Source organism: Melozone crissalis, unplaced genomic scaffold (genome assembly GCF_028551555.1).
Source record: "Melozone crissalis strain CALT ecotype California unplaced genomic scaffold, PUWL_Pcris_2 ptg000034l_1, whole genome shotgun sequence".
NCBI classification, from domain to species: Eukaryota; Metazoa; Chordata; class Aves; order Passeriformes; family Passerellidae; genus Melozone; species Melozone crissalis.
This window is the reverse complement of record NW_026535812.1, coordinates 9,309,285-9,332,359: the sequence shown is the minus strand read 5'-3', so window position 1 is coordinate 9,332,359 and position 23,075 is coordinate 9,309,285.

Here is a 23,075-nt window from a genome sequence, read left to right as displayed (position 1 = left end):
TGTTGTGACAAGGTTAATTGTTGAAGTATATGCATCTCTTTGGGGCAGCTCCTTTCTTTCACTGTCTTCCTTCTCTTTTCTGCTCTAGTCTGCTAATAAGACTGCTCCAACTGCTCCTAGAGTGCACTCCATGCCTCCTTTTAATTTGGAAGACTGTTTGAAGGTAGGCTTCTCCTAAGTTTAATGAATCCACTTTTTGCTGCTGCATGTAGATGGCCTGTTTCTGTCTTTCCTCTCATTTTCCTCTCCCCTTCCTAGATCCTCTCCAAAGGCTCCAGACTTTGAAATTGTGCAGCATGAGTGCAGGAGAAAATCTGAAGAGAAAAAAATCAGCCTTTGGAAGATAATATTGTGTATCTTTTGATATCCCAAACCTGTATTTCCCAGTAGAGTTTTCCAGTCTCAAATTCACTCACCTATTGAGATGATCAGCTTTCTAGTAGTTGACGATGCCCTGGTTTTTGAAGGTTGAGCAATTTAATCAGCTTTTTATAACTCTGCAAGCTGTGAAAAGGATAACAGAGAGGAGTCAGCTGGGCTGTGTGTTACAAACCATTGCAGCAGAGTGTGTGTGGAGCCAGGTGTGCTAACTCGCCTGTCAGTGCAGTTCAGACTCTGATAAACTGATTGAACTGGCTCCCTTAGGGAGATTGTCCTTTAACAGAAGCCAAAGCTCAGAGAAATTCTGTGTATCTGAGCCCATAACTCTCAGCTAGATGTTTTGTTTCTGTCCAATTATGAAATTACTCTACACAAAAATTAGGGAAGTTATCAGACAAATATGCCAGAATGATGTAAGAATTGTTGCCTTTCCCTTCAACATTCCCCTTGGTTTCTGGGATGTACAATCAATATTTTCTTTCAGAGGTCTTTCTAATCTTTATATGCCCTTTATAATCTTTAAATGCCCAGAATAAGAATGCTTATTCTGACTTTGTATTGCTCCCTCCTTCCTCATCAGTTTGCATATTCCTACAGAAGGGACACTGGGGTTTTTTGGAAAGTGGGGGCACTTTCACACAACACAACTTTGCTGATTGTCAGCCCACTATTCTGCCTGTGCTTTCCAGTCTGTTAGTAAAACTGTGACAAACTGGTTTGTAGCATCATGTTGCTCTTTTTTATAATTATTTTATCCATCTGTTTTCTCTGTCTTGATGTCAAAAGCATACTTTCAGCCTGGAAAAGACAGTGAAAATTTCTGAAGGGCCTTTAATAGCTCTGAAGACAGCCAATTTAATAGTAAATTAATGAAATCATGTTAGTATATTATTTTCTCAGGGTTGAAATTAAGTTTTTTAAAGTACAGTGTTTAATTGATTAAGAAATCACTTCAGAATGTGCAAAGAGGCTCCTTCTGCTCTTTGCCTTTATAAGTGACTTCTACTAACTGAAATCATCAGTAGTTTGATTTTACTCCCTTTTGGAGCCGTGCTGTGATTCTCTGACTCTTAACAGCTGTCATGTTGGTTGAATTCTGAATTAGATCAAAATAGGAGTACCAAAAAGATTTCTTGGTACAAAAGCCTTCTTTTCAGTCATTTTAAGGAGAGCTAGAAGGCTTCTTGCTACATCATTTCAAGATGAAGAGCATTCCTGATGGAAGAAAATAATGGACTGGGTAGAGGTACTTATACCAGCCATATCAGTGTAGCATCTGAAGTAAATAGCATTGCCAAACTGGTGTATCCAGTGTCAGCTTGAGAAGTGTGAAGGATTTAGTCTGGTAAGTGTGAAGGATTTAGTCTGGTAAGTGCGAAGGAGTTAGTCTGGTTTCCTTACCCTAATGCAAAAATTCCTGGGAATATGGTGTGCCTGTTGTGCCACCTGCCTTTGTGCAACAAAGATGAATGGAAAACATGTTAAGTACTCTAAAAGAACTGCTGAATTATGTTCATGCTTCAAGAAACATCTACAGGCTCCTGCTGCTTTTATGTGTAGGAGAGCTCCACAAAGCAAGAGGTGAGCCTTAACTGATGTGACTTTTGCCTGCATACTTAAAACAGGTGGGTTTGAAACATAAAACTTGTATTTAAACTTCTAACAACCTTCAGTGAGAAAGGAATCACTCAGGTAAGTAACATTGTAATGGAATTCAGTTCAACTCAGGTCTTTCTCCAAAGGGAAGAAGCCCAAATGAAGCCCAGTTGTTGTCGAGTCACCTTTAGGTTGCTGTCAGACTGCATCTGTTCCCATCTTTGTGAACTTCATTGCCATAACTGAACCCTACAGATTGGTGCACTGCAGTGCCTAGCTCTTCAGAGGATTTGTGTCTCCTGATGTCTTAGTTCCATGATTTTTCTTGGAGCAGGAGGTGCATGTATCTTGGTGTACATATTCACTAATCTCTGAAGCATTGCCATTTATATTTGCTGTTGATGTTTCTCTTTCCAGCTTGCCTGACTATGCTAGGCAATGCTCAATGTCAAGTTTTCTGAGAAATTTTACAAGATTATTATCCAAAAAACTATTAGCCATCTCCTAAATATTCCCCATCTGATAATCTTTTGCCATTACCTAAACTCTCACCTTGCTGACAAGCTTCCAGCACATGTCCTAGTTTGCAAAATTGCATTTACTAAAATAACCATTAATCATAGTTATGCTGCTAGCCTAGATTCCCTTCCTTGCTCTCACCAGCTGCATGTAACAAAAAACTGCTTGATTTTCATGTGAGCATCCCTGCCTGGAGGACTCTTAGTGTGATCTTGCTGCTCAGTGGCTGGGACAGAGCTGCTTCTCTGTCATGCAACTATTTGCAGCACATAAGTTGAGACACCTCTGAACATAACATGGCAGAAGAGACAAACATTAGACTGAGATAAAAATAAATGTAATAGTGTCCAAAGTAAAAGAGATGTGACAAATCATGATGAGTGAGAGGCAAGAGCAGCAGGATCACACAGGATTAATGAATTTTTATAATTTTTGTTTCTTTTTTTATTGTGAATTTCTAAGTGTTCATTAAAAGGTGTCAGTTCTTTAAAATAATTTAAGAAAACTGACATTTAGGTTGCCTCCTATCAATTGTTTAACCAAGAGTCACTGAATGTCTTCAATACCTTCCCCAGCTGCTCCTGCAACCCACCTGTGCTTTCAGAAACCCCAGTGGGAAACTGAAGGTAAAGTTCAGGTGTGAGTCTGCATCTGAATTTTCCTTGGACAGAATAGTGTACTTACAAAAGAGTGAATTACTATTTTTTCCCTTTATTTCACAGCTCTTTAAATAGAAAACATATTTTTTTATCCTCTGCTTAGGAGGAGTAAGTGCTGCATTGGTAATGGAGCATGTAGAACCAATACATGAGGTGTTGGGTGGGGCTGGCTTATAAGGGAAGATCAGAGTGTAAATGTGAGTGAGGCTTTCAAAGATAGAGATGTTCAGTCCACAGTCCCCTCAAAATAGCAAGGCAGGTCCCAGAGAGAGAGGAAGAGAGAGAGCTCCCATCCCTGCCTGTCCCTGACGCTCTGTTCTCTGCAAGTGCGTGTGAAGGAATTTATTTCTGTCTGCACAGCTCCTGTGAGGGGGAGTTGCTCTCACCCTGCCTGAGATGACTAAACCCAAAGGTCTCAGTTCTGCAGCTGATCTGTATGGTGGGGTTTTCATTACCTTTATCCAGTGTCTTTATGAGAGTGGAGTCTGCATCATCCTCCTGCATCACTGGATTTGTGGTGTAGAGGGCTGGTGGAGCTCTGAGCTCAGACCGGGTAGCAGTGTCCTTCTGGGGGAGCTGACAGCATTCCTGCTCAATTCAGTAGTGTGCATGTTCCTTGGCAGGATCACAGTACAAAGGAAATAGAGCTGTTGATTTAAATGTCTGTGAGCATATTTCAGGGATCTTTTTTCATGAGGGTAGCTGGGCTGGGTTGCAGTGTATGAGTGAAAGCTTTGTGTTTGTAGCAGAAATAACAGGCTGTGCTGCAGGAGAGTTAATGTTTGCTGTCATGGAAACCTGTTGCCTTGGAACATGACTAATGACACAGGCTAAGGGAAAGGGAGAAGCTATTCTTGAAATTAGTGTTCAGCAAACCCTAAGCAAGACCAGCAGTATACAATACTATGAATTTTAGTTATTTCAAATTCTGTTGTCTAGTTCACTTAACCTTGTCTTTTAATTTACTTATTCAACAGCTCTTATAACCACATGTTTTTGTGCAAAAAAAGTAATTCAAAGCTAATCCTCTGACTGACTAGGAAGAAATAGCCTGTTACTTGCACTGCCAGTACACTACAAAATTTGTTGAACTTTTGTGGAAAGCACACACTGAATACAAACTTGTGGCTGGTCTGGAATGCCAGGGGATAGTAGCAGTTTAGCTGAGGATTTTTGCCTTTTGACTGTAGTGGTAGGTTTCAGAGAGTTCAGGAATATGAGGTAGGGAACATTTCTGTGGGCTTAGCCATTTGGAGAAATCTGGTCACTCCTGTGTACTGGTGTGGTAAGGTTGCTATTCTGTAATGCTGAAAGGAAACAGTGAGGGAAACACACAAAAGGTGTTTTGAAGTTGGTGTCACCCATCTGCCATTTCCTTTTAGAATTCCCACTGAGACTTCTTTCTTCTGGAGTTCCTGCTCCAAACCCAATTTGTATCATTGCACAGATTCTGCCATGGGGAATAGAATGTTTTTCTCCTGCAGAAGTGAATTTGTGTGTCTGCTGTAAAAAACAGAGCTGAATGTAGAATCTATAGTTTATACAGGGTAACGAATTCATTACAGCTTGCTGTGAATTTCAGCTGCCCTCTGGACCAGGATCTTGCATGAATAAATTACCAGCAGCTCTAGGTCTCCCTGCCTTGTGGAGATCACACTTCAGGGCCCTCCAAGCTCACAGAGAGGGGTCAGCCTTAACTGGGCTGAGCCAACAATGACAAGTCACGGCAACATCTTCACAGAAGTTTCACGTGAAAGAATCTTTTTATTTCTCCAGAGAGCTTCGGGTGGGGTTCTAGGTGAGTTTTATGCTGGATAACAGCTCTGAAGGCACAATCTGACAATGCAGCAAGAAGGAAATATTCTTGGAAAATGAACAATGAGCTGGCTGGGTTTGTAAATTGACAGCTGTGCTGGGGTGAAGGAGGTTTTTTTCGGGTATCTGTTGTCAAGGACAAGGTGGTCCTTGCTTGTTCTCAGAGGGAAAGCTGCCTTGGATAATGAGTTCTTGCTTGGCAAAGGCTGACACAGGGTTATGCTGGCAATGACAAGAATGTTCTGCTGGCAAAAAGGTACTTCAGAGAGCAATGAAATATCATAAGTTATTTTAAAATACAGTAGTAAAACATTGATTCATTCTGCTTGGGTTAATAAGAAGAAACATCAACATTTAGCACGACAGCTCTCTCTGAATGATGATGAAAATTGTCAAAAAGTTCATGCCCTAATGTATATTCTAATATTTATGTTTAAGTCTGGTACAAGAGTGGAAAGCCTAAGACCTCAAGAAATCTTGTTCATCCTTCAGTGCCAGGCAGGATCAGCTGCTCTTAAATTCTGAGTGATGTTTTTGTAACATCTTCAAATCAGCCTGTGGTGGACATTTCAGAACATTCCTGAAGCATCTGCCCTGAAACTGAACTCCCCTTCTGAGATGAAATGCTTTTCCTGATGCCAGCTCCTTTATTGCAACATAAGCCCAGTACAACTTGTGATACCAAGCAGAGATAAAGAAAAGCCTCCATTCATTTCCCTGCAGCAGCCCTTTGAGGGCTCTCTGTTCTGCTGTCCAGCTGCCAGGCAATGCTCAGCAGCAGGCAAGCACAAGGCTGGCTGTGCATTCAGAATGGGCTGTTGGGTGGTGTTAACCTCAGTCCTCTTGAACTGCACTCAGTGGTGGTGGTGATGAGCTGGTCAGAAAATGTAAATAGCAACTAAACCAGTTAAAAGCAGGAGCATCATTCCTTTCTCCTGTTTTCTCACACTCTTAACTGCTCAAAACAGCTGAGCATGAGGCCTGGATTCAGCAAATGCTTTCTACCCTGTTACAAACATGGTAGAAAACTCAGACTGCTTTAAAGGAGTACCTGCATTTTTGAGTTTAAATTACCCCCTGCCAGGCTGGCTCAGCACTGAGGAAACAGCTGTTTCTTTCCAGGTGTAGGAAAAGGGGAGTTTTTTTCACTGTTACAACTCTGGAGTAATGTTTCAAGATAAAATTAATGAGAAATGAAGCTTGTTTAAATTCTAACAGGTTCTGGCTGTGGGTATGAGGTTCCCATATGTAATTTTCCAGCTGGGAAGCTGCAGAAGCTCACCCCAAACAGGCAGAGCTTTTCTGGATGGCAGGAAATTAAAATATGAAATGGGGTATGGTTTGAGGGAAGACAGTGAAGGAAGAAATGTCAGAAGGGATGATTTCTGGCTGTCTGGCTCCTCCTGTGGGACAGCTGGTGCCTGTGGAGGGGAGGGCTAAGAGCACACATCTGGTGTGACAGCTGGTTTCTGCCAGAGTGGTGGCCAGGTTAGTCCTGTTCAGGAGCTAAGTGCCCTATCAGTGTCCCAGAATGTGTTGGCTTGGAGAGGAAATGGGAACTGAAATCCTTTGGGACAGCAGAAGGACTTGAGGAGCTGGAGCAAGACACAAGGGTTGGCCTGTCCTGCCATGCATTAACAGGCAGAGAAACCTGTGTGTCATGTGCAAAGAAAGTTGTCATAACAGCCATGTTGGAGCATCCAAAAATCAGGGACCCTAAATATTTGCAATTACTCTGGTAAAAGGAAAAACTAACAGAAAAGCAAATGGATCCTTAGAGAGAGAGAACCTCCATTTGCCTTCTGTTCCTTAATGAAAACACAAAATTTGTTTATAAATGTACTGATAGTTGTTGAGGGGTTTCTGCCATTTCCTCTAGTAATGACTTTGTGTAGCTGCTGAGGGCTGTGTGTGTGTGAGGCTAAGCAGTAACACTGGCACAAGTCAAGAGGAGTGAAAATGCTTCCTGCTCCCCTTCTGCTCCAAGGTGATCCCAGCCAGGAGCAGGAGGGAGGTCCCCAGGTCTCTGGCACTCAGCTTCCCCTTGGCACAGGCTGGGGAAGCAGGAGATCTCTTAGCCAGGGAGGGCAGCCAAGACCTTAGAGAGGTGCCCAGTGGCAGCTGGTGGGAGCAGAGGCAGACTGCCCTGCTGCCAGCATCCCTGCAGGGGCAGGGCAAGGAGAGGCCTTTTCAAGGGGGAGGATTGAGCAGGAGGCCTTCAGGTGCAGTCTCCACTCCATTTTGGTGGTGTTATCCACAGCTTTCCCTCATCCTGCTCTTTCTGCATCACTGCTGCTCCCATTTTCTTTACCACCTTTTTTTTGGTAAACTTTCCTTGTATTCTCCAACCTGGTTCCTTCCTTTCCTTTTCCTGATGTCTAGTGTTACATAAACTCTCCTTCACCTCCTGTCTTTTCCTCTCTACTCTTTTTGAACTGACTTTCCACAGAGGGAAGGCAAGGCTCTGTGTCTCCAGGGACAGAGAGCGGTGGAGCCTGGGACCCATGTTCTGCTCACCCTCAGCTCCTGCTGATGGCACTTCCACCACCTTTCTCTCTCGTCTCCTTTCTGTGTGAGCTTCTGCCAAGAATGCAAAGTCTGTTGGGAGGCCTTGTTTGAGGAATGACCATATTTCTGGTCTTGAATTTCCCATTTCTCCCCCCAAGCAACTGCAGAGCTCAGTCTAGCTCAGGTGGGTTTTGCAGTTTGTGATGCTTTGCATTGGATGTTTCTGCTACTAGATCAGATGGCAGCTTGCTGCTTTTCCAAACTGGAATGTTATTTAGAGTCCAAATATGAGATTAAGAGCCATATGGAAAATTGTTTAGACTTCATTGCTAACCAATACTAGAAAGATGAGCAATAAAAGTATTTTCACTCACATTTTAACATGTTTGTTGTCCAGAGTTAACTCGGACACCCAGAGGGCATTTTTGCTGTGAACTTTCCATCTCTGCTGCAGATCTGTTTGAGAAAACTGATTTGGAAAGCAGGTAAACAGAGACCCCACAGAAAAGTAAGCAGTTAAACCAAGCCAAGGCTAAGAATGCTAGCAGAGCCTAAAGGTCAGACAGGAAACACATTTCACACCAAAATGACAGAAAGAAGGTGTTGATTTTGTTGATTATTTTTAAACAGAAAAGTGTGTTGGGCAGAGCCTGGTGTCATGGCAACCCTTGGCCTGTGTGTGACAGTTTTTTCAGCACCTTTTCTGTTACATGTTTGGTCTGCCATTTCAGTCATCCTTGCCTTTCCTACTGTGGCTGCAGCCTGGGCAGGCCTGGGGGAAGGAGCTCGGGTGGGAGCACAGCCATACCCCAGCAGCATTTTCCATGTCTGCATAAACCCCCTGGGTGTGGCCAGCCCCACATTGCCCCATACTTTCCTAACCTCCACTTTGCTCCCTCATTGACTGACTTTGGTGAAGAGATGGAGCTAACAGCAGCATTTCTGCTTCCAACACTGTGCTGGGGAGGTCAGGACTCAGGAGCTGTAAGTGATGCTGTCCTCCAGGCAGCCAGGATTGCAGCTAAATATATCCCCTGCCATTCCCAGCTGAGGAGAGAGAGTGCTGCCTGGGCTCACAGGGGGCTGGGGCCTGGCTGTGCTGCCTAAAGCTAGCACAGAAAATATATATCACAGGTGTTAGTAATTAATCCATGTAAGAGCTAAATCTCAAGTTACCCAGCTTGTTCCCCTCTCCATCACTTTGAAGGTTTTCTGGGTAAAATGCCAAGGTCCATCTAGCAGGACTTGCAGACTCGAGTAAAAATCTGAGTTTTAACTACCTAGAAATAGCCCCTTTCTAGGTTACTCCTTTTGCTTTTAACTTGTATGGCTCTCAGTGCCATTTGTTTCACAAATTCAGGGCTGTGTTCCTGTGTGACTTTTTCATACCTTCACATTTCACACGGCTTTAGCAAGGCACAGAGGACAGAGGCTCTGCAGTTGTTGATGCTTCTCTTCCAGTCTGTTTGGGCGCCCTCACCAGGTGTTTAGGGTAGCATCCCTGGGGCACTCCAAGGACTGATGAACAGCTGCTCTGGGCTGTGTCAGCATCTCCTGAGGCCCTCCCACCCTGCCATGAGCATGGGGAGGGCCAGGACAGGACATGCACTCACTGCCCTGCCCAGCAGGGAGGTTCCTGGGGAGTGCACAAGCAGGGTTTGTCAGATGGCCTAGGGCTGGGAGGTTTGGTTTCATTTCTCAGTCAGTATCTGATAAATCAGAGTGCCTCAAGATGTTCATGGTCTCAACAGAAAAGTTTACACTTGGAAGGTGCTGTGGGTACATGCTCAGGCAGCAGCAGCAGAGATGACCCCTGACCAAAGCCCTGTGTTTGGGAGGAAGTTCAGGCTGTTATGTTGATACCTTTTTTTATCTTTTTAATGAAACCTCCTTCCTGCCATTTCAGAGGAGAGGAGGCTTTGACGTCATGTGCTGATGAGTCACTGCTGTTAACAGGCCAGCAAGCAGGGATTGAGAGTGCTGTCTGCAGCAGCTGCTCTGTTAATCATTCACAAAAAGCCCAGAGAAAGCTCAAGGGGAATGCTTGTGAATAATTAAATTTCTGTTTTCATTATGAAGACGCAGTTGATTTACCTGGATCTGCTAGAATCCAGGTATTGGGAAGTGAGGGAAGAGGACAATGATCTCACTGATTTGTTGATACCATTGTAAATAGCTTTTAGATAGTCATTAGTAACAATTTCATGTAAAGCTTATGTAATATAATTCTGACCATCATCTACATCTCACTTGCCCCAACCACTTCAACCATATTTATGTTTTCTAGAAGAGAGCTCTTGGGGAAGCAAATGCCCTTGACAGGGCAAGACATGGATTTTACTGGAAGGCTGGGTTTCTGTATCTATCTCACGGCCTAAAGTTGTGTATTCTCAAAGAAAGCAGAGTTGTGTTGTCATTTTGTTGTAAAACTTCCATCTCTTCTCAGTGGTTTCTCATGGGCAACTCCTCATAGCACAGCCAACAAACTCCAGCTCCCGCCTCACCCAGTCTTTTATGGAACTCATGCTTATTGGACACAGCTGTGGCCTGTTAAGGGCAGGCCTGTTCCTAATCTCTGGTGATGAGTACAGCTGCAACTCCTCAGGGGTGAGACTGCCTCCTGCACTATCTCTAGTCTCTTACATTCTGTCCCCCCACAGAGTTGTCCAGGTTTGTTCACTGATAGTTCTTCTGTTCATAAACATCTTCTGAGGGTGACTGAATCATTTAGAGCTGCTGCTAAATTGGTGTCATGACAAGAGATGTTGCACTCATTGTGATGAGCTTTAAACTTCAGCTGCCAACATGCCACGATCAAAGAATTCATTGGATCTGCTTTGGGTGAGTAGGACTTTTATTTCAGACAAGGTCAAAACTGGATAAATTCCTAAATACTGAATTATTCACTGCTGAACTTTTCCTCACTAGTTGTAAATGTCTTGGACAAGAGCTGCTGCCTTTTACCCAGAGGTAGGACAAGATGGGCAGTTTTACTCCCAAAGCAATCCCAACCCCTAGGTGGTCAGTTGAAGCTGCCTTAGAACAGGATGGTGCTTTGTCTTGACAAAATATGAGGTTTAGCTTTGCCTGCACAGGTGGAGTGCTGGGACCATGGGGTGTAGGAGTGCTTACAAACCCTGACTTTAATTATCTGTACAATGTGATGAGGAAGTTGTTGTTCTGCCTGTCAGACAAATAAGAGAGAGCCCACACAACAAAACCGTTTGAGTCTGATGAACTTTTCTGTCTTGGGGCATTGTTTTCATGGACCTGTGAAAGCCCAGGGATATGTAGGCAGAACCTAATTAACTAGAGCTCTTGAAAGAGAAACTTTGAAATGATTTGTTGAAAACTGGCTATGTTTTTCATCTTTCAGCACTGTGGCAAATTTACTGTGGGTTTGCTTTCTTGAATTGATCCGTGTAAAGTTTAACTGATCATGTCAGCTCCTCCATACCCACCTTAGCCCCAACTTCTACATGTGCTCATTCAATGGGCTGAGTTATTCTTGATAGATAAAAAAAATCCTGGCAGATGAAACCAGACACCATCCCTGGGGAAGAGAGCTGTCCTGGAGCTGCAGTAGCTGATGATTTGCCATTTCTGCAATGAGATGATTTCCAGAGCCCACTTCTCAGTCTGCAGATACAATGGCCAGTCTGGACCCTTTCAGAAGAGCTGGCCTTGCTCCTTGGGCAGGGCCAGGCCTCCTGGTGGGGTGGCTATTTAGTTATTTAGGGGTAGCAGCAAAGGCCCAGCAGAGATGATGTGTGAAATCTTACGGAGGGGAGCAGGGGGTGCATTGGAATGGTGAAATCTGGGATGGGATGCCAGCAACAGGTTGATTGTCCTGGGTGGGGAAACCAGAGCCAGAAGGGTGGGGAGAGCAGTTCTGGTTATGAGGGTTGTACCTCCCCAGGTCACTGCCATGCTCTAGTCAGTGGGGAGTGTTGTCAAACCCCCATGGAAGGTGTGATCAGAAGGAAATGAGGTTTGCATTGATTTTGGCAGGGGTAGAGCTCAATTTACAGATGTCAGCAGTGAGAGGTTCTTACATACCCTGTCACAAGCAACTGGAGACCATGAACCAAGTGACTGTGTGCCCCACAGCATCAAAGCCTGAGGAAAAGGGTGTCTGAGGATGGGTGATTTGTAACTTTGGTTCTGTGGCACATCTCTTCTGGAACTTCTCATGTTTGCCTTCTGAGCCTTTGAGATTCCTATGTTCAAATTCCTATTAATTTCAGGCCCTGGAGAGATTTGCATATTGAAAGATGTGATTCTAATAAGTAAATGACATTAAAAGTGTACCTGGCTTTATTAATAACCCCTGTTATTGTGAGATTTGGATTCTTCAGCATCACAAGGCAGTGAGCCTAGACAGATATCCCACTCCATGTTGTGGGATGGAGCCCAGTTTGGATATCAGAGCTCAGGGTGGTTATTTATACAGAAGGGGAAAAGGTGTCAGCAAAGCAAATAGTGTTGCTTGCAGATGGAGCATCCATTGTAGGACATGCAATAGTAATGAAGGTCTCACACCAGAGCTGCCAGCAAAAATTGAGGAATATTGAAAATAGGGGAAATCAAACAGGAACTTAGGAAGTGTGGGAATAAAAGAAAATCAGGAAACCAGTTAAAATCTAAATGGAATACCGTTTCTGGAATCAATATTTTTCATCTCAAATGTTGGTTCTACAGAAGATGCTTTTTTTTTTGGTTGCTCATTAAAAAGGGTCATCCTGAAGAGTTATTGTTCCCTGGGAAATCAGATGCATTGTGTAGTCAAATGTCATATTAAATATAAAGAAAGATTTCTGTAAAGATGTGGATGCAAGAAAGCAAAAAATTCTGAAGAGGTTGTTAAAAGCCACCCAGAGAAAATGGCCATGTGAGGTGGATTGCAACACTGAGAAGCCATCAGCAGCAAGAAATCCTCTGGGACACCAAAGCCTGGGTCTGCACGTAATCCTGAGCACCTGGGAGCCTCTGAGCTCCCTCCCTGGAGTCCCTGCCTTGTGCATGAGGACAGCTGATGGCCTTTGCTCTGACATTTCTATTACGGGAAGCACTCTCTGTGGGAAGGGCTGGAAAGGTTTAAAAACAAGTCTGAAAATTTTCCCTATTATCCAGACACATTTTTTTCTCTTAATTGCAAAGCAAGTATAGGCTTTTGGGGCTTTTTTTTAATGACTGATTCAGCCAGCCATTTAATCTTTTGCTCTCTGTGCTCAGCAAAAATGTGAGTTTGTCTGAAAAAATAATAATTGGAGAAAGATTAACACGAAGGACCAAAACAAACTGGGATTAAAGGATGGGTTCAGGAATCTTTCCCCAGCCCAGGTCAACAGTACCAAGAAATTGTCCAGCAGGTTTTGGCACAAATCAGTGTCTTGGGCACAAATCAGTGTCCAAGCCTGATCCCTGTAGCATTGCAGGGTGGGTGTTCCCTCCCTCAGGCCCTCTCATCCGAGCACATCCTGGCTGCTCCCTCCTTGGTTCTCATTAGTGATCCCAGTGTTGTGCAGGAAAAGGCACCACAGTTTGCTGGTCAAATCATCAGATTCTTCTCTCATTCCTGGCCCCTCAGTTTGTGCTTGGGAGAGCTGGCCAAGGCTCTGCCCAGGGCTGCAGTCAGTGCCTTACACAGCAAGCATCAGGGAGTTCCTGTAATGCCAGCGCTGGCTTCATTAGGTGTGTCATCATTAATTATTGACAGAGCACTCAGAGATGGGATTCTGATAGTTCTGTTCTTTGTTTCTTTTGTATTAAAAAGAAGAGCTTCAGAAGTTAAATTTTAAAAGTTTAGAACCTTACAGAGGTGCCTATTCTCCCGTGCCTGAGGGGATGAGTTTCTTTCCTTCTAAGGTCAGAAATGAGTTTCTCTTTCATCTTCCATCCTTGATCAGGCCCTGTGGGATTTCCAGAGGGCTCTGTCCCATGGAAGCCAGCACATCAGATGGCTCCAGTGCATCAGCCAGGAGCTGTTCCCACAGGTTCCAAAGGCAGATGGGTAGCTCAGGCTCTGGTGCAGGGATGAACTGCTCCCTGCTTCCCAGGAGACACCAGCAGGATGCTCAGGATCCCTCCTGCCTTCACTCCATGCCCATGAAGATGGAAATACCTGTTGCACTCCCTGCTCTGGCAGCCTGATCTTGCCTGTCACGTCCTTTGTGCAGGATTCTGAGTGTCCCTGTGAAGCTGCTCTGAATTTTGAGAGCGTGGCTCCTTGTGTCCTCAGAGAGACAAAGACATGCCCTTCTTTTACATCCAGCCTGCTGGAAAACAAGGTCAACCTGATTGTTGTGGAACAGATGGCTTCCTTCCATGGAGTGGCATTTCCCTGGCTAAATGGAGCCTGACTAGACATAAATATCAAATGTAGCTATATGTGGAGATATAAGAATAGCAATGGATTGTAGGGTTACGAGAATTTGGAGCTGCTGAAGAAATTATTATTTTTTCCCAAAAAATCAGTCAGCACTTATAATAAGTAATTAATTTTCTTTATCTTCAATAGTCATCCTTTAAAATAAGTTAAAATAAGAGGTGACAGGTTAGCCCAGTCCCCCTGGGGAAGGTTTTCAGTGAAAGATGCCTGGGAGCAACTGCACAAGAAGAGTTTGACATATTCTGAGCCATCTGCCCCAGTGGAGTGAGGGTTTGTTGAGTTCTGTGGCATTGTGAGCTAAACCAGATCTGATCTGGATACAGAAACAGGAGATTGATGGGGAAGTGTGGGTTATGAGGCTGGAAAAGGTGCAGGTGAATTAATGGCACACAGAAAGACAACCTTACTGTTCCCTAGTAAATGCATGCTGCTGCCAGTTTTCCTTGTTTTTTCAAAATATAGGGAATAATGGTGCCCCAGATTCTTGTCTGACTGTACTGCAGCATGCCTGTGGGGGGTAGGGGAGTGCATGTCTTATTCATGCATTCAAGCACTACTTGAGAATTCCTGGTTTTTCATGGTGTCTGTATGCATTTCCTGGTCCTATAGAAGTAATTTAGATAATATTAATTACTTGTTTCTAATACTGTTGTGCAGGAGGGAGCCTTCAGAGGCCCATTCCAGCTCTATTTTCATATTGCTAGAAGAGCAGTGCAGGTCCCTGCTGCAGGGTGTTTTACTCCTGTGTGAGAGAGTGGCCTTGGTGGTGTGGGGAGCTCTGCCTTTCCTAGAGGGGCATTCAGAGCTCTCCTCTCCAGCTTTATCTCTTTATTAGCTTTTTCAGAGAAAGCAGCAGCAATCTAATGTAATCTGGTTGGTGTTAGAGGCCCTGGCTCAGCTAGGGCACTGGCTCAGTAAGGGGAAATGCTGCTTCATGACTCATTTCCACTCCTGTGCACTGAGTCACTGTCCATCCCTCTGCTGGAGTACCTGAAAGGCTCTGGCTGCATTCCTGGGCCCTTGGAGTCTACCTGGCTTCAGTGAACTGGAAGGAGTTCACTCAGAGACAGGGGAGCTTGTTGTCCCTTCTGAACCACCATGAACTACAGAGATGAGCCAGTGTGTTTGAAAGCCGGGCTTAAAAATGTTCAGGTTTCCTTTGGCTGGTGGGTCACAGGTGAACAAGGACTGAAACAGTCACGAGGACTTCAGAGGGGTTCACATCTGTGCTAGAGCCGAATTTCTCTTTCACAGCTTGGGCAAGTTTCCAGGGCAGAAACAAACTCCAACAAGGATTTTAAATATCATCATCCTTGCAAGTCAAGCAACAAGCTCAAGTGTGCAGTGAAGGAAGGACCTTGACTGGGTCCATATTTATGGGCCTTTGAGCTCCTGTGTCTGAGTAGGAGGGGAATAACCATCAGGAGCACCTCCACCCTGCCTCAGCTTTCCTTCTCCCAGGTTTCCTTCTGGCTCTTTGAGCTCTTTTTTCATCTGCTGGTTCTGCTTCCAGAAATGCTGCCAGCTCCCCACACTTTGCCTTTCCAGTCAGGTTTCCCACAGTGACTGCATCCCACAGGTCTCCCTGGTCCAGCTGCAAGTCCAGAAGCTGATGTGGTTGAATATCACAGGGCAGAATATCACTGAGGATACAGCCCCTGTGAGAGACCCTGAGCACAATATCACTGTTAGCAGGTCTCACTGTGTTATATAAGGCAGTAAGGAAATTAGCAGGAAACAAAGCCAAACCTGGCTCCATGAAATCTGATTAGTAGTTTTTGCTAGTGAATGCTGGCAGCACAGGGATTTTGGGTTGTTTCACAGAGGTTGGCTGATAGTGACTGAGGCTGAGCAAGGATTTACATCTGCTGTGCCTCAAACAATCTTGATGTTCATGTGTGGATTTAAACATTCCCCAAGTCTGTGCAGAAGTGAGTCCCTGAAAATTAACTTTCAAAGCCTGGAAATGTATTTCCCAGGTCCCTGTTTTTATGGCCTTGCTCCTTATAGGAGGCATCCTTCCCTCTGATTAAGGTCTTTATGAGCTATGTATTGCCAGATGAACACAAATAAATAAGACTGATTAATGAGTTACCAGCCCTCAGTAATTCTTGATGATTGATGCAGTCTTGGTGTGGTTTGGGTTGCACCTCCAGTGCAGCTGCTTGAAGCTCTTTGTACCCTTCTTGTACCTCTCTTTTCCCTCTGGGAGGGAGAGGAGATTGTTCCTGAAGCCTGAACCTGGCTCCTGAATTCCTGCAGTCTTTCAAGTTTGCTTTTGTTTGTTATGTTTGACTTCATGTCTCTCGAACAGGCTTATTAGTGGGATATCAATACTGAGGAATATTAGTGCTTCTTTGTTCTTAGTTCTACAGCTGCATTTTCGTTAGACCTCTTTTCCATCATTTAACTCATATCACAAAACAGTATGTTTTGGAACAGACAATTAAATGCTATAAATCAATCTGAAAACTAATAGCTACCAGAAGCTAAATTTAAGTCTGTGAGCAGCCCAGGGGTTTGCTATTTGGGCAGGCAAGTTTTCAGCCAACTCTGTGGGTGAGATGCAGAGAGGTTGCATCACTGCAAGGCTCTGGCTGGCAGAACAGGCCACAGGAGCAGAGCAGTGTTGCTTAGCGACTCGTGAAGGATGATTAACCCTTTCCCAGAACCCCCAGATCCCTATGGAAGCCCTCCTGAACCATCAGTCTGGACAATAATTGAATATGAAGAAACTACTGTAATATCTTTAGCTATTAGATGTATTGATGTATTAATCATTAATGTTTAATGAAGGACTGTCTTAATCTTACCATTAGTTACTGAAGGAGATCACTAAATCAAAAGCCATCTGTCCATGGTATGATTTGTAATTATTGCAAAGGAAGGCTCAGCTAATTACAGTAAAGGTGGAGCAAGAAGTGATTAAAACTATTTTGGGACTGATGGTGGTCATTGCCACTGCTGCTATTTCTTCATATGAACTCAGGTACCTCTAAAATTTCAGCTGGATTTAAAGGCTGAGCCCATGCATTGGCATCACTCTTGCATGGGGTACCTTGAAGCAGAGTTTGGTACCAGCAGCAGCTAGGGAAGTTCCTCACCTCTCATCCCTTTCCAGTGCAACAGAGACATTATAAAGGCCATTTCAGTCTGAAACCAGTCATTTTAATTAAAAATATAATCGATCTTTTATGTTGATGAAAACATTGTGTTCTCCTGTTTGAATGGTGCCTGAAGTTGAGCATGAGCTGATAAGCAGGAATGTGTGGGTGTGGTGGGTTGGGCTTTACCTGGTGTCACCTTTTGCAGATAGTACAGAGCAGAAATCTTCCACACAGTGTCACTAATGTGTTCCAGCACTTGGACTGACTTTTTCAAAATGTGATCACTTTGGGTGGTGTTCACCTTGTGCGGGTTGAGCTCTCTTAATGTGAAATGTGCAGTCAGGTGAGCTGTGGGCAGCCAGAGCAAGAGGAGCAGCTCTGACGTCTCTCAAGCAGCCCCTGGGGTGGGCTGGGCTGCCAGCCTGGAAAGGGCATTGACTCCAGCCCCAGAGAGCGGTGGGTGAGAGGAGCCCAGCCTGGAGGGGAGTCTGAGGAGGGTCATCCTCACAAGGATGGCTTCCCAGTGCTCACTGTGCTGCTGAACAGCAGTGGCAGAGCAACGTGGTGCTCCGCTGCAGCAGTGGGAAATTCCCCCCGTGGGAACAGAATTTAAAGCATAGAGAGAGGATTTTAAATGGCAGTGGTCACTCTCTGTGATTTTAGTTGGCAATAAAGGCAAGAATTCCCCTGGAGCAAGAATCACTCTTGGTTTCACCTCTCCCCTCGAGGAGCTGCAGCAGCAGCAATGAGTTTCTGTGACTATTGACCCTCTGTTGTGGTAACTTGAGAGAAGCTGGGGGCTGAGAGCAGCTCCATGTGCCTGGGCCTGTGTGCACCCCCAGCACCTGTGTGACTCAGCTTCATCAACAGGGAAAGCCGCCTGAGCTGGAAACATTTTGTACCTGGGAATGCTGAGATTGTGTTCTCTCCTGTTTGCAGATGGGTAACTCTGTGCCCTTAGCAGAGACTTACCAGGCATTAGAATCAATCCAGGTGACAAGCTGGCACGAAGATAACCTTTGCTGTGACATAGCCAAGTGCAGGCCCTGTGTTTCTTAATTTGTGCTTATTCTGTGTGCTGCTATCAGGCAGATGCAGACACTGCTGCTGATCTTGTTTCCTGTCTTATCCTGATGCATTTCAGACCCTGGGCTCCAGAGAGCAGCCTGTGTGACAAACAAGCTGCCTGTGTGCCATGTGGGGTTTTGCACTACTGCTTTTTGAGTGAGTCCGTGCCACTGAAGGATCTCCAGGGAGATGAATGCTGTAACAGAGGCACAAAACAATGCAGATATTTCTGAATTGTTAGGCAGATTATTTACTGTTGTTTTGAACACGCTTTCTTAACTTGCCAACAGCAAAAAGAAACTTGTGTGACTGATATCTGAGCTGTTTTCTTTCACTGTTGTCAGTAAGGAGATGGAGCTGCCGAGCTGGGATGTTTGGGTGTTTAGCTGGAATGGATGGATTTGACTTGTCTGAAATAGGATTTCTGGTGGCGCCTGTCAGAGGCAGCAGCCATCTGTCTGTGCTGTGCTGGCTGGCTGTCACACAGTGGGGACAGCATGCATTATCACCCTGCTCTGTCCTCCCTGGCAGGCCTTAATCACGCCAGCTGTGGTGCTTTTCTGAGCAAGTGATCCTGCCCTGGGGCTCCCAGTGGTTCCTGAGCAGAGGAAACCTCAGATCAGTGCTGTGGACAGAGGCCCAGCAGCCAGCTCAGTGCTCCAGAGGGGGAGCAAGCACAGCAGGGCTCCCCTGTGTGGGATTCACATTCTCTGAACCTGAGAGAAGTAGAGAAGAGAATGATCCAAACAATTCTGATCTCATTGGCTGCTCCTGTGCTGTGCCAAAGTAGAGTGCAATGTGGAGATTGTTTACCCACAGTGATGGGGTTTTGTTTGCTTGGTCTATCCGGGCTAGACTGTCAGTCAGGATCCAGTCACAGGGTTTTGTGTAGCTGAGTTCTTTGTGCAGTTTCAGTTTAGATGCAGTGTAATATAGTACAGAATAATGCAGTATAAAAAAGTATTTAATTAGCCTTCTGATATCATGGAGTCCTGCTCATCATTCCTCCCGTCAATCAGGGAGGAAATTTTGAAATTTCCCTGATACTCCTGGTGCTGGGGAGGGGCAGGGCTGAGGCAGCAGAGCCCTGAGAGAGGCAATGCTGCTCTCCTGCCCATGCCTGCCCCTGGCACTGCCCAGTGCTGCTGGGCACAGCAGTGGGGGCTCACCCTGCCCTGGCTGCACCCCCAGTGTCTCTGTGCTCCCATCTCTGCCTCTGGGGCTCACAGAGCTGAGACTCTGGGGCTCCATTGGATGCTCCTGGCAGGAACAGACCTAGCTGGCATTTGTAGGGTTATAGCAAAGCAAGGTGGTGGATGAGCCTGGTTGCCATTGGGGAAATTCTTGGCATTTCTTGTACCTGTTCTGACTCAGGTCTGGTGTGGCTTTGTCTCTGTAGGAGAGCCTGGTCTATGAAAGGCTGTGATGTGATTTGGTAGTGAAATGTAACTGCACATGGAGGGTGCTGGGGCTGTGTGGGGCTCAGGGTGAGGCTGGGGCAGGGCTCAGGTATTTCTGTGGGCTCAGGCAGTCTTGATTTAGCTCTGGGTGCCCCACAGAGTGTGAGCACACTGGTACCTGGGGCTGAGGCTCACAGTGCAGCCCCGGCTGTTTGTAAAGCCCTGTCCAGCCCCCTCCCTCCCTCCTGTGCTGCAACAGGAAAGGAGCAGTGTGGTGCAGAGAGAGCCCAAACGCCTGGGAGTGAGACAGGGACACATCCACAGCTGGGCACATCCACAGTGAGCCCAAACGCCTGGGAGTGAGACAGGGACACATCCACAGTGAGCCCAAACACCTGGGAGTGAGACAGGGACACATCCACAGTGAGCCCAAACACCTGGGAGTGAGACAGAGACACATTCACACCTGAGCCCATGCTGGGAGCTGCCCCTGCCTGCTGTGCACCCTGCTGGGGTGAGCCAGGCCAGCCCTGCATCCCCAGAGCTGGGTTATTCCAGCATTAATTCCTGTCAGCAAACACACGTGTACCTGCCCACAGGGAGCCAGTGCTCCATCTCCCATCAGTCCTTCAGTTTAGGGGGGAAATCTGGGTGTGTGGTTATTCACTGGTTCCAGGGGTGCTTCAGCCATGTGAATTGTAAATAAGTGAATGGCATATGAAATTCTAGCCACTAGAATAGGGAAATAAAAGGCAACTAATCTAGAAATTATTGATTTTCTTTTTCCAGCTGTTCATGGTTAATATTTAGCCACCCCTGGCTGTGCTTCAACACAAAATGTGAGACAGGCAATAAGAAGTGGCTGATTTCATTTCAACATCCTTTAATTAGTGCAGAAAAGAGCCAGTTGCCCATATCTGAAGGGGAAGGGCTGCACACTGAAGCATTCCCTGAGATGAAATAAAGTGTGATTCCAGGTGAGGCTCTTCCTTTCAGTGCTGTCAACAGCGAGCCCTGGGGAGTTTGTTCTTTCCAGCTGGATGATAGCAAGTGACAGATTTCTTAATATTTGTTACAGTGTTGATGCCTTTCAGTGCATGGCACATCAGGAGAAAAAGATTCACTGCTCTGAAGAGCTGAACCTGGCCTTTTTGTTCTCACCACTGGATTTCAGTGGTATAGCTTGAAATGTAAAGCCTGTCATATGAGATTATTAAAAGTTCTTCAGTTAAGCTGTAAACAACTAGGTTTTAAATTGTATTAAATGCATTGTGCTTCAGAGCTAGAGCTGCTCTAATGCCACAATGTTGTAGAACACAGAAATTTTTGCAGGTAACTTCTGTACAAAGCCATAGACAGTTGATTTCAGCCACAGTACAAGGGGTTGTTATGTCACATTTGTCTTTTCATGTGGTTTATTTTGAGCAGTTTTCTATCCTGTGAGTTGTTTGCCTTCATACCCCCCTCAAAACCTGATGAAAATTTAATGTCTTTTTTTATATTAAAGGGGCCTCTCAGTCTTGAATGCTTAATGTTCAGGTTGAGATGGGCAGGGAAAGCTGTCTGTTTGCAGGGACAGAAGCTGGGAACAGGGAGAAGCCAGCTCCATTGAAATGGCTTCCCCCTCTGTCTCCAAGAAGTTCCTGGTAACAGAGGTAAGAGTTGGATGTCTTGATTCTGTCTAAAAATTAATTTCCATTGTATCAGGAGGGGAAAAGTGCCACAGAATCACATAGTTTCAAGAAATTGCATATGCAACAAATGCGATCTTTTGAAAAGGAGGCTCTATTTCAGATAAAAATATAATTGTTATTGAGAAAGATCAGAAGAAACCCACTAAACATGGGACTGAAAGTGTATTTGATAATAGAAAAAAATTATCATCAAACACAAAAGTGTCCCAGTTACAAACATTCAATTACAGACATTAATTTCTTGTGATCTAGATTACCCAATTCTGCCTGGTAAACATCACCTTTATTTTGGGAGTGCTTTTTCCCCCTGACCCATGTGAAAAATTTCATTTTCCTGGCCCATTTTCAGCAGCCAAGTGTATGCTTTCAGATGTCACGCAGGGTTTAATGTCCTGAGATCCTGGGCACAGGTCATTCCTTGGAGCACTGACAGTATCCAGTGACGAGGCAGTGTCCTGTCAGACACAACTGGATGAGTTATTTGTGGCAAACAGCTGATTTAATTTCTGTCCCTTGATGCCTGAATGATCTGCTGTGAGGTTTTGACTGCCAGAGATCTGCATGTGTGAAATGACAATGAGTGTTTTATGCAAATGGCTCCATGCTCTGGATTGCCTATCAGCAATGCAGAGACATTATTTCTCATCATTTGCAGCTCTGCCTGAATGACAGTCCTTGCAAGTCACTGAGTGAGCAGCTCCCAGGCTCACATGGAGCCTCCAGGAGATCCTCCAGCAGTGCCATGGGTGTGCTCTGAGCACAAACCCTCACTCACAGGGATTTCTGTGCCCTCCTCCTGTTCACTGCTGTGTTCTCTCGGGGGTCTCTGTGGTCAGGATGACCCTGAGATGTGTCACAGTCTCTTTTCCCAGCCCAGCAACCGAAGAAGGAGTCAGGATTCTTCTGTTCTGGTTTTCAAGGTTGTTTATTTTCTGTTACCTATAAAATTCTTTCCCTGGCCTGCTGAAGTCCATTCAGCAGGTCAGACAGAGGCACACTGCCCACCCTCAGGGCAGTGTTGTCTTTTTATACTAAAAACGACATGTACATTATTTACAATTATTTTCCGATACCTATCACCTATGTTAGACTGTCCATCTCTACCCTAAACCAATCCAAAAGTGCCACCATCACCCAGAAGATGGAGGCTAGGAAGAAGGAGAAAGAAGGACAAGGCACACCCAAATTCCTCCATCCTGGGGACCCCAAGCCCCTATTCCAAAAACCCCAAAATTCTACTTTTCTCTGTGACAAACTATTATTCTACTTAAACTTTCGTGGCTTGTAGATCCTCATATAAGGTTGGTAATTTTTTCCATCAAAATCAAAAGCACAGGGGTCTTGGGCTCTGTGCCAAGGTCTGTGAGCCCCCTGGCAGGGTTTGAGCCATCCAGGGCAGCCACAGGGATGTCCTGAATTCTGACAGTGTTCATTGCTGGCCAGGGATGTCCTGAATTCTGACAGTGTTCATTGCTGCCCAGGGATGTCCTGGGTTCCAACAGAGCTCATTGCTGCCCAGGGATGTCCTGAATTCTGTCAGAGTTCATGGCTGCCCAGGGATGGCAGTGTTCCTGTTCCCTGCTGTGTGGGGCAATCCTGAGCCTCTCTGCAGAACTCTGCTGAGCAGGTTCTGTCAGCATTTCCCTGGCTCCAAACCCGTGGCACACGGTGCAGGGAGCTGGGCTGAGCTGGCAGTGGGCAGGGGATGCTCAGGGCTGGGTCTGGCCACAGCACTCAGCACTGTCCCTGCTCCTGCTCACATTCCAGGCTTTTTCTCTGCCCAGGAAGGAGGGGACATTTCCTGTGCTCCATATGCTGTTCTTCAGCAAGAGGCTGTACATGAGAGAGCTGCATCATTTGTGACAGTTGTAGCTCTAAATAGGAAATTATTAATATTTCATGGTTATTTTTCCGTAAGATGTGATTCTTGGGCGAAT